Source organism: Stegodyphus dumicola, chromosome 4, assembly GCF_044657685.1.
Source record: "Stegodyphus dumicola isolate Sdum_Otavi_A_Nest chromosome 4, ASM4465768v1".
Lineage (NCBI taxonomy): Eukaryota > Metazoa > Arthropoda > Arachnida > Araneae > Eresidae > Stegodyphus > Stegodyphus dumicola.
This window is the reverse complement of record NC_140771.1, coordinates 27,856,528-27,867,045: the sequence shown is the minus strand read 5'-3', so window position 1 is coordinate 27,867,045 and position 10,518 is coordinate 27,856,528. Positions and strand designations below refer to the sequence as shown.

The window sequence follows — 10,518 nt, the reverse complement described above, 5'->3', positions numbered from 1 at the left end:
AGTGTAATTACATCTACATTTATATTGTTTCTAAGTAGAATTTTAAGAATTTTCTTCTGTTTATTTGAAAATTTTCGGTTACATGAAAAATGTTTTTGTTCTCACTTTCAATTTTGATTTTCGAAGTTCCACTGTATTTTTCTACAATATCATACATTCACATGAATTAGAAGAAACTTTTTTTATCTTTTCTCTAAACTTTAAATCTTCTGTAAAGGTTCCTTCAATTATGGAAAAGAAAATGCTAAAATAGACAGTTCCATCATTGCTTTGGCACATTTTATTGTAATTAGAATGAGTTTTACACAAAATATTGAATGAAAATACGTTATCAATACAAAGAATAACAATGCGAATAATGTATTATTATTATCTAATTTTTAAAGAGAAAAACATCCAATTTTTACACAGTAAAATTATTAGTCAATGATAATAAAACAAGACACATAAATTTGCGAAATGATAACTTTTCACGAAAGAAATATTTAGATGAAAACAAAATAACTGAAACGTATGGACATATTTTGGTAAGAATAAGATTAGGCTGAATTCTGGTCCCTCCCAAATAGGATGACAGTAATTTATATGAAAATTTATGGCTATAGATCATGAAAAAAAAGGAGTGCATTTCTGTATTTGTAATTTCTTTAATTTAGACGAACACGGAAAATTAATCTGACATCATTTTTATGAAGGTCATGTTCCAGAAGTAAATGATATTGTAATAAAAGCTGAAAAAGAATAGATATTGCTGGATAGAAAACACAAAACGAAATTTAAACTCGTCTCCGTTTTACATCAATTATCAGTTTTACGATTTTGATGGAGTGACTTTGAAAGAATATACTTATTCTTGCAGTGTTTAAGTATTTTTTTCATAATTTGTATTTTTTTGTTTTTATAAAATGTTGTGAAGAGTTTTTCTTCGTAATAATAAATTTCATAAGAGAAGTGAAGAGTGAAATTTAAGACATAGGATGTCCCGCAAGTTCAGTATCATACAGATTTGTTACAAGGTTCAAAACCTCAGTGTACGTAGATGGATTGTGTTAATTCCTAGGAAATCCTAGACAGGAACGGCGCATTTCATCCCAGAGAGGCAGAAAAAGCAATCAAGTATAGAGCAAAAAGATTTCAGTAAAGAAAGACCCTTAAATTCTCTTATGTGTTGAATACATGAATACCGTTTATGTCTTTCCAATGCTTTCTTCTAGAACTCTGTAAGAATAATGTTTTTTCATCCATCATAAATGGTGGAGATCGAAACTTCTGTTCTTAAAAAGAATTTTGTTCGGATTAGCTAAGGTAGATAAGTGGCTAATTATTATAAGATCTGGAAAAATATTTAATTATCTTGAGATGAAACCTTTTAAACCAAATTTCAAGAAAACATCTTTATTAGACTTTTGTTTCCAGAAACTGAAACGGTCTTTCTCAAATCACTGATTATTATAATAGGTTACAAACTGCTTCAGCAATTAATCAGATCGTCGTACAATTTTTTTCAAAACTTAAAAATGTCATTTTGGGGATATGTTAGATTTTTAATAATGACGAAGGGTTTCAATTAAAAACAAAATCTGTACCATTGGTCTAGGTTTACTCCCATAAGATAACTGGTCTACCTCATAACAGGAAAAATTCTATGAAATATTGTATGATGCTAAATTTATGACACATCCTGTTGAAGTGTCAGTATTTTTTATTTAATTCAAATATAACGTTTAACAACGCATATATTAAATGATATCGAAGAAAATGTGCTCGAAGTGCAACTTAGTCCTAATAAATAACCTAACGATTTTCCGCATTTGATATTTGTGCTTTAATGAAAGCGTTTATTTAGCCATATCTGTAGTATTTAGCTAGTGACAGTTGTTTTTTTAGTGCAGATATGTATTGGTGTGTTAATTAACTACAATTTTAAAGGCCCTGGCTTGTCTGACTAATGTTCCAAATCACAAAAAACAGAGAAGAGAGCAGATTTCGCGATTTCTGTAGGGATGTGTTTGTGAGTGTGTATATATATATATTTGATCTTGCGTGATGACTATCTTATGCCGGTATCCGTGTTGTGGGCTAAATAAAATAATATGAGCATTACTCGTGGTATACTGAAAAGATCTTCCATATGCCGCACGCAACCTCACAGATGGGTATTGCTTTCGGGTGCAATAGTACGATGTTTATCCAATTGTTCAGTTGTCGTCAGTCTATCGAAAATCTCATTTCTAATTTCTAAATTGACGAAATGGTTCATTCCATACTAACAGCATTTTCAGAAAACTATAAATGAATTCTAATACAAACGATATATCTATGTTACACAGAACTTTATTCTGTATAAATACAATTACTAAATTTCAGTCCAATAAAAATATTTTAAAATAACAGTTTATTTGATAAAATATAAAGCACGTATCTTCAGTTATATATATTTTTTGTTATTTTGAAAAATCCTCAAAACTCAGAGTTGATTAGCATATTTCAAAGCACAAGTTAACATTAATAACATTATTTAAATAAAAAATTACTTTACGTGTTAGATTTTTTATTATAAGCAATATTATTGGAAAAAGTTAAAATATTATTTGTACTTAAAAATGAGCTAATCTAATCCATTTAACGCAGTTGTTTGTTATATCCTATCTTACACTCAGATTTGAATGGTAAAAATTGCTTTTTCACTGCCTCCAATTAAGTTTTGTTTTGTATTTTAATTTATGTTCAACGGGTTTTTCATGTTCGTGTTAAAAGTATGTTTAAAGCATTCCATTATATTATACGCATATATATTAATTTTCACTTAGCCCATTAAAAAATTAGGATTTTTATTATTTGTATTATTTTATTCAGTGTAATAATATGTTGCTTTATTAGGTTGTTGATTTTATGCGGAAACTGTCTTGTACCCATAGCACCATACTCATTTTTAAATTCTGTGTAACGCGTATCAGGTAAAATTATTGGGCTAATTTTTTCTCGTACATTTGAAATTCTAGTGTTCAGTTCCTTTGTTCAGTAATTATCGTTTTGATGTTAAAACCTCGAAAATTTAAAAAGAGATTACTTCTTGGGAAAAAAGTATTCGTTTCTGCTTTCAATTATTCTTGTATAATTTAATCGGTACTTTTCCATTATGCACTTGCCACGCATTTTAAATGTAAACAATTTCTAACTATAAGAATAGGGTACTGTTCCGTCAAACAGGCGTCACGAAAAAACATTCTTAAAATGTGCGATTCTTAACGTGCCGAAGATGCAACAATGTAATCAGCTAAGTCATCTCAGTTTTATGAGTGAAACTGAGGCACGTGTTATGATTTGCAACCTTTTCTTAGAACTGCACGAAACATAATTTGATAGATGACTTTCTTCGTTTACATTATTTGACTAAAAGCACTTTTCATAGGGGGGCGGAAGAAAGAAAGAAAATGAATTTCACAATCTGGGTCTTACCTATAGATGAGTAGGAAGGATGCAGTCAAAAGGATTTCCTCATAGGCGAACATTTTGTAAAAAAAATCATAAAATGATGTTGTGTGTTACCAACTACGATATACCAAAATGGCGTTGAAATCTTTGATCTTGTCGATAAAAAGTCTGTGCTAGAACTCGCACTTGATTTGGAGAATCGCAACTAAATTTTCTTACAGCTGTAAAATTTATCTACTGTTGGTGCTGTAACAGCTTTAAATAATATTAAAATCTTGTAGTTTAAATAATTTAAATAGATGAACATTAAGGTATTTGTGAATGGCAATATTTGAAACCAGACTCGAGTGCCACGTGCGACTCTTGCACGAAGAATGTAATTTATTTTTAAATGTTAGAATATGTTTTCTCTTCTTGTTTGTATGTCGCCATTTTTTTGAGTGTTAAATAAAAGTTATTGCTGTGTTCCATCATTGGAGTTGCTCTCGCCAAAGAAGCATCACAGTGCTATGACCTGACCTCAGTTGAGTTTTGTAATATGCAATTAAAAATGAACCACGATGCAGTCGTGGACTGGAACGGTTATATTCTGGAGGTTTGCGCTCACGCCTTGGTATGTAGACCTGAAGTTAAAATTGGTGGAAATAACATAATAGTTGAAGCTGGCGAAAGTCTTTTTTACGAGAAGAAAAAGTAACGTTGGACGTGTGCTTCCTCTACAGTGGGTTTTTGGAGGCCCATGTAGGGAAACAAAAGAATGTTATCTTGTAGCTTTGTAACCGAAAGAAGTTATCTTGTAGCTTCGGATCGCTCAGCTAAAAATGTCTGCGACATTTAGACGGTAGTACAATTTTTTTTTTCTGATTGCTAGAAAGCATACAGAGGATTTGAAAGAAGCAAAATATGATAATATCAGAGTTAACCATAGATACGATTTCGTAGACCCAAACACTGGCTGTCATACGCAAGCAGTTGAAAGAATGTGTGGCAGTGCAAAATGGCTTATTAAACGTGAACATGGCACCTCACGCCACCATCTTGAATCATACACATTAGAGTTTATATGGGTACGACTGCGTAAAAAAATGATTTTTTTTTTCCCAAAATGTTGCAAAACATTTCTAAATTTATGGCCTCTGTTCAAAATTAAATTCTTTGTCATTTATAATGTATTTAAAATTTATTAATACTGTTAGAATAAAAAATACCATATGCTTTTTTTCGTGGAGCCCGTATAACAGAAAAGTACAAAGAATAGTTTATAGATACACACACACATACAGATATACACACACACAAAGATAAGCCAAGATGGCACTACCCCATCGGATCTTCGCGTGTGGTTTCTTGAAAAGGCGTGGTAGGTACGTGACGGAAAAGTGCTAGTTATTCTATAATTAATAAATATGTTTTCAGCTGTTCGATGATGACGGGAAAAATATCTCTTTCATTTAATTTCATAAAATTTGCCTCTCTATATAAATCTTTCTTATGTTCTCGAACTCAGTAAAATACGGTATCTCAAACCTTCCCTGTTTCGAAATTTTTGCGAAGTCCTAATTTTGAAAAAAATTCATCTCGAAGTCTAAATTTCTGTTCATTGATTTATTACCTAACCATAAATTATTATTTTAAATGCAGAAAAATATCCTATGTTGAAGTTTATTAACTATTAATCACTTAAAATACTACTTTAATATCAAATATGATTTCTAACATCTTATCGAAAAGGGAAAAAAAAACCCGATATTAAGACAATTTCAGTAGTAGTATCCAAAATTTGAAACAAATTCACACCGACATCGCTCTTTAAAAAACAAATCGTAAGCATAAATTGCATAGCCCCAAAATATCAGACAAATATTAAATTATTTAACATTTCGCATATTCCTTTTGGACACCATTTCAAAATTTGGTTAAAGCAAAATAGAGTAGCAAAATTATCAGAAGACTGACATCCTCAGAAAAACGCGTAACCAAGTTCAAAGCAGGATCAACATAACGACCAAATTCTCAGCATTCACATCATATAAATTCAGGAAGGGTAAAAAAGGTAAATATGGGCATATAACGTGACGACTACGTACAAGGCAGGGCATTTCTTTAATAAGCAACGGTGCTGTTAACGCCCACGCGTATTTCTAACGCGGTCCGCTTAGGTTACTACTACCGACGCATTGCTGACACCTCTAAACTGTGTTTAGGATCGGAACATTCAGAGGACTAGTGATATACATGAAAGTGATATTATTATGTCTCTTCATTTGTGCTCTAACAGTGAGAGACTGTGATGCGCACCAGCGGTTTCCAGTGTCGAGAGACAGATAAAATACACATCTTTTGTGGCACTAGCTAACTCTTTCTGCCCGGAGGGCAAAGAATCCAGTTTGGATACAAAAGAAAACAACGGCTAAACCAAGGACAGTTTTGCTGACACTATGGTCTACTTTAAACGAGATTTAAAGATAAGATTAAAATGTGTAATTAATTAAAAGGGGGGAATAGTGTTAAGTAGCAGAAAAAAAAATTACTTGCAAATAAATTCGGACCTAACCATAATGATTCCCTGAGAACATATTTCAACTGTGCAGTTGAAGACATGTGCAATATTACATTTATTCTTATTTTTACATTATTGTCTCATGTGCTCAGAAATTATGCTTGTGCTTGATTTTAATCATTTCTGAAGACGAAATAAAACTAAAAGTAGTTTTCAAATCATGGCACTTTTTTTATCATAAAAGACATCCAGTTATAAAAAGACAGTTTCATGATTTACGGAATGAGAGATGGGTTTTTTAAAGTAGAAAAAAGTAGTAAATAAATTCCAAACAAATTCTAAAATCTGAAAATTTCACTAGAAACTAGCGTGTTTCTCTGCATTAACTCATATTTCATTTCTTGTTAAAAAAACAGCTTAACAGTATAAATTTACTACTGAATATGTAAAAAAAAAAAAAAAAAAAAAACTTAATTATTTATTAAGTTCTGTTTCCATCGCACAAGTCAAACGAAAAGAAGTTTTTTAGTTTTATTTTACTCGCTTTCTGATTTCATTTTATGAATATATGAATGAAATAGTCATTTATTTATTAATATTTTTTATTCATTAACGAATAGTCAAAACACGGATCCTCAACTTGATATATTATTGTTTGCATAGTAGTATTTTTAAATCATTTTAATATTTTACATCTGGTATTTGTTGAGCAGTTTGTATTGATAAAAATGAGCAATTTTAGTCTTTTGAGCTTTATATTAATAACATTTTAATAAAAGGTATTTAGAAGAGAAACGTAAAGGAATTCTTCAATGCGAAAAAGACTAAAAGTTTATCAAAATTCTGTAAATAGCTGCCTGCTTTTTATTTTTTGGTTGTTATTTTAATTTTATTTTGATTACCCCTATGATTTCTTAATGCATTAAAGAAAATAACGAGGAGAAAAATATTTCCTCGTATAAAAATATTTAAAAAAAAAAGAAAGATAAGGAAAGAAAGAAAAAAAGAAATCAGCAAATATAAATAGTGTTTCTGCGTGGAATATACAGGAAAAGGCTACAAGATTGTTTAAAATGGCAGAAGATTTTACAAAAATAATATTCAAAACAAATCGTAATATCTTGAAAACACTGAAGAATAAATTTTAGCAAAGTTTGTACTATCATTCTTGACATGCATTTATCATCTGAATTTGATCTTTTTGTACACTGAATCTCAGAGCAAACAACATGAAGTCAAAAAAGCGTACATCAAGCGAGCAACAATAACAGCTAATTTTAACCGAAAAGGAAACACAAATTCAAATTCAGACTTAGATATTTATGAGCGAATATTAATGCTACAAAAATCTCAAACGCAACTTTCTATGAAACAAATCTTAAACAACAACCATGAATACATCAAGAATGTTTCGTGATGCAATAGTCTATTTCAAAAATAGTATTACATTTACCGTATTCTGTGTTGAAGGGCTCAAAGGAAAATGCCGATCATATTTCTTTTAGAGTATTTAGGCAGTAAGCCACTAAAATATTATTTTGAATGAGATACAAGTTGTTCCCGAAAGTAAATTTATGATTGTACCCTTCAACTTGGAATCAGTAAATGGGTAAATGTATTAACCGGAACAGAAATATCTTTTACATTCTGCATGGTAAATATATATTTCAATGAAGTCTTCATAGAAATATTTCTGTTTATCAGACATTGGGTATTATTTGGGGATGTTAGAGTCCATGCGATGACATTTAGTATATGTCTAACATGAAGAAAGGCCTGTGGTTAAAAGTTCTTGAAATTTAATATGCAATTTAATTAAATTAGAATTAATGCTTACTTTTGAGGAAGAATTAATTATTTAAGCTGTTTTCGACGTTTTAATCTTTAATCGTCTTATTCTGAAGAGGCCATCTAAACTGATGAATGCACAATTTATACAAATTTATATATTATCAATAATTATCTATAAAGAACAGGTCGTGAAAAAATTTCTTAATAAATATATTTCTTTCATTTAATTTTTAATGTACCATCTAATTTTCAACCACGAGATCTGCTTTACCAAAAGCCATCATAAATCTTTCAAATAATAATAGATAAAAATCGAAATAGAAAATTGAAACGGTTTTCTTTATTAAGGTATGAGCATTATTTAACAATATGATTAATTTCTATGTTGCTATCCCACGTTTTATGATTTTAACCATTCTTTATCAAACTTCTGGATGGAACATTAGGAAACAACTTCGTAACAACGATTACTTTTATCTGACAATATTCTGTGAAATCCCAAGAGGGTGTTCGGGATGAAACAGAGTAAAATTTTCGGACGCAATAATGTTTTTAAGTATTTCTAATACTTTCACTTTAACCACAAGCCTGCAAATGTGGAATAGGTACCTCATCAAGAACATAATTTGAGACCAACTTCTCTTTGGTTCGTAAGAACTTCACAAGAAGGTTAAAAATTCAGTTTGATTCAAAGTAAAATAACTTAGAATGCTTCAATAATGGAAGAATGCTTTACATAACTGTCCCAACACTGGCTGTGGTGCTCTGTGCAAAGTGGGCAAACTGTGCTGCTTTTTGCCGACCTATTAAATATCCGAGACGTCATACTGGGCGTAGCGATAGTAACTAACCTGAAACAGATGTAAAATGTCAGGTATTTAATCTAAAGAATAAAATATTGCTTTTAAGTATTAAGAAACAAAAATGTCATAAACATTTTAACTTTTCGTTTCATTCATACAAAATATAAGGCACTGTTTCTCACACTTTTCCGGCTGTCTTTCTTTTTACTTGAATTAAATTTTTCAACTATTTTTACCCTTTTAAATATATATGTAACTATTATACATATATATGTGTGAGAATCGAGCCACAAAGGAATTAAAAACTAATTGTACATTTAAATTCATCTTAAATTTCTTGGCAACACTATAAAAGATAAAATTGCATGACAGAATTCTAAAGATGTAATAATTTTTGAGTTTATCGTCTATGAATTGACGTTTATGAAAGCAGACTTGGACAGCTACAGACCTGAATTAAATAAAACCTAATACTTGGAACCAGTGGGTGTGATTTCTGTTTTCACCCCCAAAGCTTTGGGAGCTCAGAGCCGATGAACTTCAGAATAATATACTGTGAAAACGTTTCTTTCAAGATAATGGTAGCTCTGTTTTGTTTTCAAAATGAATTTCTCAAATAATTCAAAAAAAGTTGTTTAAAATTAATAGCTGAGAAATTTCTAAGAAAGCTGATGGTAGAAAAATTGCTGAAGATTCGGATGTCTTCAAAACAAATGTTGAATTTGTTCGTGGCGTCGTAGAATTTATCGCGAAGGATCGGACAACTAATGCAAGTAATGGAGAATATCTTCTGGACGTCTCAAAGGCCTTCGATCGAGTAGGGCTGGAGGGTCTCATACACATATTAATCACCCTGGGCTTCCCAGGTTACATCACTAAAATCAATAGTGCCTGTCTGACAGATAGACACTTTGTGACTCGTGTCAACCGTATTATCTCTTCTCCCAGGCCTCTACAGTCTGGGGTCCCACAAGGGTCCCATTTGGGCATCATTTTATTCAACATTTGCAAGAATGACATTCCATATACACCACACACCACCTTAGCTTTGTACGCATGACACAGCAATTCTATCACAAAATGGATCTCATGGATCAGTCATACAGGCACTACAAAACCACATGGAAGCACTGGAGTCCTGGCTGGGCTCCTGGAAGATTAAGATAAATGTATCAAAATCTGATGCAATTCTATTTACAAAGAAAGAAACTACGATGCTAATCTTCGTGTACTGATGCATGATACCGCAATTCCCTGGACTAAGCAGCCTCGCTACTTAAGAGTTATCCTTGGTCACTGGCTCACTTGGTCTCCACACATCACACAAATTCTTACTAAGTTCCGAATGCGTAAGCTTACACTCGCTCCCCTAATTGCTTGGAACAGCGTTCTATCTATTGACAATATGGTATTCATTTACAAGACTATGTTGCTTCTCGTTATTACCTACGCCTTCCCTGTCTGGGGATATGCATGTAAAACCTCGATGCAGAAGCTGCAAACTGTACAAAATATTGCACTCCGAGAAGCGGGGAATTGCAATTGGTTCATTCGAAACTCAGCGATTCACAGTGAATTCAAGATACCAGAAATTAATGTATGCATGGCCAAACTGGACGATATTATTTACCGGAAAATCCCGGGTGTAAATAATGCCACCATACCAATACTGAATTATGACTATAATGCTCATGTAAATAGGAAAACGCCAATGGCCACTTTAAAACATATCTCATAACATCTTATAACCTGAGACTTTGTATTTTACCTAATACGTATGTTATACCTACCCCTTCTCATTGCTTTTGCTTTTGTTTTTGCCTTGCTTCTATTATGTTACGTAACTACAAATATTGATTACTACTGTAAAAATAGACTGATTAATTGTGAGAAACGGTTTTTTTTTCCATCGTTGAAATTTTTTTTAACTCTGCTTGGCACTGGTTAATCGCACACCCATTTTCTTACGAATGCTCCCAGATTTTTCTA

General features: G+C 31.6%; 1 protein-coding gene across 1 annotated transcript in view; it reads right to left on the bottom strand.

Moving 5' to 3' along the window:
• Window positions 1-252: 252 nt before the first annotated feature.
• LOC118183740 (glutamate receptor ionotropic, kainate 2-like) overlaps window positions 253-10,518 on the bottom strand; it is a 63,933-nt gene continuing 53,667 nt past the window's right edge. The window contains exon 16 of the mRNA XM_035353338.2: window positions 253-8,577. The gene's annotated coding sequence lies outside the window, so the exon portion shown is untranslated. The remainder of the gene's footprint in view (window positions 8,578-10,518) is intronic.